The sequence below is a fragment of the Morone saxatilis genome, unplaced genomic scaffold, assembly GCF_004916995.1.
Source record: "Morone saxatilis isolate NCDOM2014 unplaced genomic scaffold, NCSU_SB_2.0 Contig11, whole genome shotgun sequence".
Classification (NCBI taxonomy): Eukaryota; Metazoa; Chordata; class Actinopteri; family Moronidae; genus Morone; species Morone saxatilis.
This window is the reverse complement of record NW_023339663.1, coordinates 16,761,335-16,770,395: the sequence shown is the minus strand read 5'-3', so window position 1 is coordinate 16,770,395 and position 9,061 is coordinate 16,761,335.

Here is a 9,061-nt window from a genome sequence, read left to right as displayed (position 1 = left end):
CAGATTCGAAGTCATTACATATTCCATGGCCAAGGGGAGCATGGTGGGCAGGTCGGAGTGCTCAATTGCCAGGGCCTCTGGATGCCATCCTCTTGCGCTGCTGAGCAGTCCTGCCAAACGGGGTGAAAGCGGCAGCTGTCAAACTGGGTTGGTTGGGGAACAAAACGTGGAGCCAGGTTTGCATTTTTAAACGGGTTTGTCTTGAAACTGAAAAATGAGGTTTTCAGCGTCCTTTTTTGCAGGCCACGGACTTGCAGGGCGTGTCGGGCAGAGTATGGGTTTTCTCTTGCAGAGTCATTGCAGCAGACCAGCCAGTGCCGCGGCCGCACCGAGTAGCGGGAGTCCTTTTTACAGGCATGTGAGAATCGTGGCGTTTTGTAATTTCAAACCAATTTAACACTTTACGGTTTTCCTCGATGAATCACATTCGCGCAAGCCGGGAGGGAGAAAAGCCCGGGAAGTAGAAAGGGAGCAGTGAATGTAGCCACCGCACGTTATACAGAGGCGCTGACTGGTGGGTCGAATTTTTTTAGAGGGATTCCCGCAGATTGGTTTTTTAAGCCATTGTAGCTGCCCTTTGACGTTCAGGCTGGAAATGGGAATTGCGTCTCGGACGAGGAGCCAATTTGGGGGTCGCACATCCTCCGAGGGGCTTATTCAAACGTTTTTAGTAGCTACATGAAAAAAACTTTTCGAGACTGTCAAAGGCCATCAGTGACTGTCAGCTGGGGGGCACGGGATCTCTTAACTTTCTTTTTTGTTGGGGCCACTTGCTGGTTCGTTTATTTTTTGAATTTCCGCTATTAGATGGAGCAGAAACTATTTAATCTCGTTTCATTTCTTTTTTTTTGATTTCGGGTGGAAGTGAAGCGTGACGTGCTGTAAATTTCCTTGCATGGGGGAGTCCTGGATGCAGGAAACAGTTAGAGGAAAAGGAACAAACCGTATTAGATAGACTTTAGACTTGATGCAGTTGGTTGATGATAGATGAGTAGTGTAGCTGATCGATTCCTGACATAGATACTCATAGTATTGATCATGTATTATAGTCAGTTTCTTGCATCCGCATTGAACGGTGGTAGGTACACACTGTCACACCTTTTTAACAGGTGAAGAGACACTTTTGCGTTGGTGCAAGAGTTTGTCCTCAATGGTGCGTAGATGCAGTAATTATATTTGGTCTCTTCAGAAAAAAAAGAGCCAGCTTATTAATGACAGTGTATGTGGATACTGATGTGTATTCTATTATCACAAACACGGCCGACCAGAGATGCTGGGCACCGGGCGCATGCTGCGTGATCAACGTAGACAATGCTAAGGATATGAAAAGTGGATTGAGGATCGTCATGACTGCTGGCACAGAAGACTAACACGTGCCCCCTTTTGGGATATGCCCATGCATGGGATTCCCCTTTCAATCAACTAGACAGATATTCGCCTCACACATTCAAAGGATAAGAATGAGAATGATCGTCACAAATGGAATTTGAACCATGCTGGTTTTGCACAACCGATAGCCATGATAAATTCGTGCTTTTGATGGTTTCGTTCCATTCCATCAAGAAAATGACACTGGGTCCTCGCTTGTGGTTTTTCAGAGGAGTATACGTGAAGGAAACGTCAACCTGGTGTTGGAAGAAGTCATGCTCAGTGGGATGAACGTGACCTCCACGTGACCCAGTGTTCTATCCAGAACTGTGTGTCTGTATTGCCCCACAGCCCTAACGAATCCATTTATCTAGGGGAGCCAATTGGCGTCTTGCGTGTGGAGTGCTATGAAACCACTCTGATGCGTTGCACTTCCATATACCTCAGTTCTGAGGCGTGTCTCCTACTGTGTGTTGTTAATTGACTCATGGTACACAGTAACACTGAAAGGCGAAGGTATGTCTTGTTCCTAGTGCTCTGTGCCCACCTGTGTGTCCTGTGGATGTAGTGTGTGTGAGGGCTAAACAGGTAATGGAGCTGTTTTCCGTATAGAGTGCACTGGTGTATGGTGTTGATAAAGTGTATATGGTCGCACGCTTTAGTTGATGCTGACTGTGGCTGGTAGAGTTGTACCGTGTATGAAAGACAAGTTGCTTGCGAGCTCTCATGTGAGATCACTCGCCTATTATGCTAATATGGCTGATTTGCTCAGGGAGGCCTGTTGGCGAGTGGGCTCTAGTAGTGGTGTCGCGATTCGAACGTGACGGAGGAGCAAGGGAGGGGCGTGGCTGCCGGCCTATGTGGTGATGTTGACTCTCTAGGATCGGGTCAATAGTGTCAAGTGTTGGGTATTAGCGGTGTTTGTGGTATATGTGCTTATTTGTTGTGTTTTGTTCTCTGATGTTCGTATTTCTTCTAGTAATGGCATTTGTTGTGGGATAGTCCTCTCTAGTGATGTGCTGACAACGTAGTCTTGCGTGCTCTAGGCCGTGGCCGGTCAGAGTTGTGGATTTGCTTGTTGCTGACGCTCTCGTGTGTTGGTCCTTCATTGCAGTGGGTGTGGCGGACGGCTATCCGCGTTTTTCTTTTTCCGTGCTGACATAGAACGGTTCTTGAGGTAGTCCGTATTTCCTAAGTGGTTGTCGTGTGGTTCGTCCGTCTCTCTCTCTTCTGTACGTCTTCTCTCCCTCCTGTCCTGCTTTTCTCTCTCTCCGTCTCTCATGGCTGTTGTCGAGTCATGTCATTGCGACCAATTTGTTGTGTGTTGTGTGCCGCTGGGCGGTGGCACAATTTTTCAGTTTTGATGTATTGATATAGGTCCCAAATCACGTACGTCTGCTCGTGTGGTAACACACAGCAATACACAGACGCACATGTAACACTGACAGAAATAAGCACTCACACACACTTACCAGCAGCCCCAGATGGAGGCTGACAGTTGCATGTGTATAAAAAGATATTTTGGAGAAAACGTGATAGAGAATGAGGTGAAACGAGTCAGGAGGGAGGAGGAGGCAAGCTATATGGGGCGGGATAGTGAGAGACAAAGAAATTGATGCAGGCAAAGAGAAACGGGGAGATAAAATTCAAAGCTCCACTGCTCTCACTAGCAATTAAAATAATTTCGGTATAATTTGAGAAAGGCCTGAGCCGTCTTATCAGTTTCCAGATAAGTCTCCTCCTCCTCCTCCTTCTCCTCTTCCACAACCAGAATGCATGCAAGGCCGTCATGACTGAAAACTGACAGCGCACACTGATAGTGACTACCATATGGCCGCCTCCTCTCCACTCAACTCCTTCCTCTTGCGGCTCTCGGTCCTGCACAAACACGTACAGATGCATGCTCTCTCTTACTCTCTCACACACACGCACAAACAGGTCAGCCGATAGCCATTACCAAGATTCTGAAAGGGCAGTAGCCACATCTCAAATTGAGCACCGGCTGAACTGTGAGCTTGTTGCCTTTCTTGTCTGTTTCCCAATGTATTTTCATAAATGTACCTGTCTAGTTGTGCGTGCATGTAGTTTTTACCACATAGCATAACATGCTTTTTCTTTTTTTTTTATCCTGTACAGTATGTATTTGTTTTTGGGTGTCATCTGTCATCTCTCCATTTCTCACCTCACGTCACCCGAGAAAGTTCGTTAAGTGTTTGGCTTCCTAATTGAAACTAGGGATGGAAATTTTGATTAAAAAAACATGATGAAAAAGAGAGGGGCTGCACACTGGAGAAAGTGTGGGCGAGCAGCAAAGCAAACTGAAACAGGGACTGAAACCTAATGTTATGTTGTCTCTATTTACGGGGTTACTTGCTTGCTAAAAATAGCAGCCCACCACTCAGGTGGTGGGCATGTATGCAATAACAAACACAGCTAAAATTCAATTGATCGGAGAGACACAATAGGTGAGGCATCTTGCAAATACTTAAACGCGTTTGATGTGGATGGGACTTCATGTCATTGGTGCGTTGCGTGGGAACAGCGAGGGCGGACCTTCTCAAAACGGAGCGGCAACAAGGCACTGTCAAACGTTTATCCTATTACTATTTGGATGGAGCCTACGTCAAACCTAACTTGAGTCAGTCTTGCGCATTAACACGTCTACCCAAACAAGGTAGGTGTTTGGGGAAGCAGCAGTTATAGATTTATAATATTATAGTCATGGTTTAACAGTATACCCCTTGAGATACACAAATCTCACTTGAGATAATTGCCCAGTTCCTCATATACTGTCTATAGTGGAATTGTTGAGGTCAAACTGTTGACACTGTTCCTGGTAGTTGGTGTGATGTGACAACTGACTACAGACTTTCTGCTGCTTTACATAAACAATTGTGGCAGGAAAATGGTCAGTGACAGTTACAGATGTGCGTGTATGTGGTATGTGTGTGTGTGTTGGGTGATGACAAAATGTGCAGGTAGCCTGGTTTCAGAGCATTATGTGTGTGAACTTGTGGTCCGCTACTGTTTTTCACAAATGGCTCCAAACTGCCACCATCAGCATGTGTTTGTATTCGTGAAAGAGATTGAGCAAGGATAAGAAAAAAAAGAAGAGAGAAAATCATATGGAGAACAAGCGCTTTCCAAGACTAATGTTCTTGAATGAGATGACATTTGGTGTGATCAGAAATTTATGGAGTAACTTGCTCTTCTATTTATCTGTGGTGCACAAGGAAAGCTTCAATGGGCATGCCTAGTAAGAGGCGGCAAGGTGGCAGCATGTCTGCGTCATTTGGGAGGTTTGCTGATTGTCACGGACACACAGAGGGCAACGTTCCAGTGAACAGGAGGTGGGTGCAGTGACATAAGCAGGGCGCAGTACCCTTACTGTACACAATACTCTCACAACACCTACATATGGAGGGGTCAAGGACATGCAGACACTGACTCAAACATGCGCCTTTTATTTTGAAGCTTAAAGTAGTCCACAAAAGGATACTGACCGTCTGTGTCTTTCATTATAAGACTATTTATTTTCCTTTGTCCGTCATAATGTATGTTTTTCTAAGTGAATACATCTTTTTTGCAGTCTGTGAGCAGATACAGTACAACGAGTGCGTCTGGTTCCATACACTTGGCAGAAACCTGCGCACACACTGTGTGAGTGCTGTAAATAGCCAGAGTGTGTTGTGCATCTCTGCTGTGTTTGGACCTATTTTAGAGCTGACACAGGAAACAGGGCCATTCTGACAGCCACCCTGCCAGCCGGTACTGCACACAGCAGCCCCGGAACCTTCTGTCGCACACACATACATGCACGTGAATGTGCACACACACACACACACACACACACACACACACAGACATGCAGGCATACACACAGACAGACCAGATTTTTCCATGTTAACAACCTACCAGTGCTTCATCCACCTCATAGACTTCCACGAATCATTTAATTTCCTTTTTTAAGTCAACACGCTGTCTCTCATCCCTCTGTTCTATTCCAGTTTTCCACAAACTCTGACTGGAAAGACCTTTAACAAAAGCCCCCTGTTGTGTCACTTGGCGAGCCCCCCAGCACCCCTCTCCTCCAAATCTTGTCTTTAGCATTACACATTTCAAACCTTGCAGCGCATGGGGCAATTTCACTTCTAAGCCAACTAGAGAGAATCTAGCTGCTTTGCTGTGTTACATATCCCTGCATAATAAGCAAAATGATAACTCTGGCAGAGGGGAGCTCAATTACCCAAGACACAGGTTTCTGCTTTCAGCTACATGAGACAGCTGGAGACCTGGCGCAGCATGCAGAGTTAATTTAGAGTTAATTCATATTGGGTTTTTCCTGTTATTCTGGTTTATTGTTTCCATACCGTTCTGTATTTTTATTTTATGTTATTTCATTTGTCCACAAGGGTGATGTAATTTAAATACTGCATCTTCGTCATTTATTCTTTTAGCTAAATATTTTCAGGGACTCTGAAATACTTAAGCCCTGACTAAGTGAGTTTATACCTAAATGAAGCTGCATCTCAGTGATGTGACAGTGCTAGCTCATTTAGAGACTGTTAGCATACAGACATAAACGCCTCTTCAAAGGCTGTAGTCCCACTCAACCAGCCTCTCATATTTGGGGTGGAAGATAAATTCTGCAGGCTGCTCCTGCCTTCCTATGTAATTATGTGCACGCTGATGTGCTTTTACGGCCTGCCTAACAGTCGGAAATTATCTCCCGGAAATGAAGTCCAATTAATTGTGGCACTTTGCAGGCGTACGTGTATGCAGAAACACTGTAATGACACTTAACAGGAAATTGGCTCCTGTTGAAATATTTAATAAATAAGTTGCGAGGTGAAACAACCTTGTATGATACTGACAAACATAGCTTGTTCTGTTTTTTTTTTCTCTCACACACACACATACACATACACAAGCAAAAACAGCCCCCTTTAATTTAAATTAAGTACTCAGATATAAGGAGTGAGAAAAGAGTGAGCAGTTTAACGCTAAGACGCATTGTATGTAAACATGATGTCACACTTTTGATTCCAGCTGTGTACCTCTGTTGCATGTCACCCTCCTCTTTCTCTCTCCATATCACTGCCTCCGGTCAGCTATTGTATCATTGTTGTGTAAAAAAAAAAAAAAATAGAATTAAATTAGGTATGGGTGGACGCTATCGATCTAACCTAAAATGGGAAAGTCTATAAAAGGAAACAGCAGTCTTTTAGGGTCAGTGACATACTGTGTCACGCCACAGTAGCTCTCTATTGTAGGACACACTCTGATGAGTCAGCACTTTCAAAGAATAGCACCTTTTGTTTTTGTCCCTGGGAATCTGGGTGTTCTGCCCAGAACTAGTGTCCAGACACAACCCATTCATGAATTGGATTTTTTTTTTCATTTGTTACTTGTTCCTTAATTTGACTAATTTTCTTATAGATATTCTGACTATGTTAAAGGGTTCTCATTCAACGTGCACCTACAGGTACCTTTAAGATGCACATGCGTTAACAGCTTTCAAACCATGATCTTCAGTGTAAGAAATATCACGTACAGTCAGTGCTGGTGACTGATACAATATCTGTAGCAGTGAATGTGGCTGCTTTACTCAGGGGCTCCTCAGCAGTAGAAAGGTTTGAAAGTGAACTCTTTCACTTTTCACAGGAAATCAGAGGATATGAACATTGAACTGATCACAGGCCTAATTGCCTGGCCTGAGTGAATTTGAATTGACTGATATATTATGTATCACTAATATGCAATGGCTATTCCTTTGATATATTCCCAGAGCCAGAGGCCATTTCATTATGTTTTGAACAAGTTACTGAAAATCACTTACTTTTAAACATCACATCCTACAAGTTTTCTCAGATGTGTTCATGATGATGTGTGTGTGAGTATGAGTGTGGTTTATGTGTGTTTACATTCACCTCCACATGTATATTTATTCATGTTTATATCACTCACATCCACTTGTGCATTACCGTAGGTCATTCTGCTCTGCTTGGTTACACATAACAGCTTGCTGGTCAGTGTGTGTGTGTGTCTGTCTGTCTTGCTGTGTTAGGGCCTACTATAGACCCATTCGGCTCAGCAATGCGGCACATAAATGGCAGCAGAGTGGTGTGAGTGTCAGCCGGAACGTGTGCTTGGCAGGCAGTGGCTATGCTATTAGCAAGCGCTAACAGTTTTATTATTAGAAAATAAACGGTGCGCTGCAAAACTCTGAATGTTATTAGCACCTCACCATCTGGGTCTGACAGCTGTGTTCAGCCACCATCATGCCTGAACTGCTAACGGCTATATCTGAAATCTCCACTTTTTATCTACAGTACTTACACACTCATTCTGTGTGTGTCTGTCAGTGTCTCTTCCTCTCTTTCTCTCCCTCGCTATCTCTCGTTCTTGCTCTTGCTGGGTTTCTTGCAGACATAAAGATAGTGAGCACAGAAAAACACAAACACATTTATTTTGTGGCCTCTCACACACACACAGAAATCAAACAGGCAGCAGGCTCTTAATCTTTTTTTTGCGGCCTATATGAAATATTTTGTCTTGTATGACTGTGTTTCATTTGTGATGATAAAGTCTTGCTTATTGCCCTAATTGAAATCCAGAATCAAAACCACAGAAAGAAATCTGACATTTCCCACTGCAGCTATCACAGAAACCTTGTCCTATACTATTGTTCGACTTTATGAAACATGTTTTACACACAACAGACTAACAGAACACAGCATCTCTAAAGGGTGGAAACAATAAGTCATAATGCTTTCGAAAAGGCAGAGACATACTGGTGGTGTTTGCTTTGCATGGGACCTCATCCGTGTTTCTTCTTCTGTAATTTGTTGCCTTTTATGCATGTGTGAATGTGTCTGCACAAATTCCTTTAAAAAAAATTTTTTTCTGCATGTGTGTTTTTCCTCCCCGATCACACAGCTTTGCGGGGCTTTATTTAAACAGATAACCTGGTACTAGAAGCCCCTAGCATCACCAGAACCTCCTGACTCCTCTTGCCTCCCAGTCTTTCACAACAATCCCCATCGAAAGGAGACACCTCCAGAAATTAACACTCTTATTGCAGACACAGCAGAAAAGCGTACCCTGCAGTGCTTCTCTTTCTCCAACAGAAAATACTTTTCCCCACAAAAACAGGCCAACTCGTTCTAGGGGTGCGTCTCCCGCGCTCGACCCAATCTACATGCATACTTACCTTCCTTATATTTAGGGATGTCACTACCAAGCAGCGTGAAGGACTCTAGATGGCATAGAAATCTATTTCACATACAGATGCACAGGGCTGGCGTACAGGAATAGGATATAGAGCAGGGAAATAGTGTGTTTTCAATTTCACTGACCCTCTTTTGTATTTTGCCATGGTTATCCGCAGTCTAATTCTATTTATTTGAGTGTTCTTCACTGTCTGAACACAGGGGCCAGTGATAAAACAACTTTTTTTTATTGCTTGAAGATAGGCAAATGCTTTTCTTTGGATGTGAATACTTTAGATATTTTTGCCTGTGTGTCCTCCTGATTTGTAAAATACAATAATGCCTTAATTTATGCCACATTAATGTCATATTGTTCAGACCATAATAACTAGCAGCCAAATTGCAAACACCGTTCATGTCAGTCACCCAATTTATAGAAATAGGAATTTCTGAAAGCTACAATTTCTCCTACTTGGTCAAAA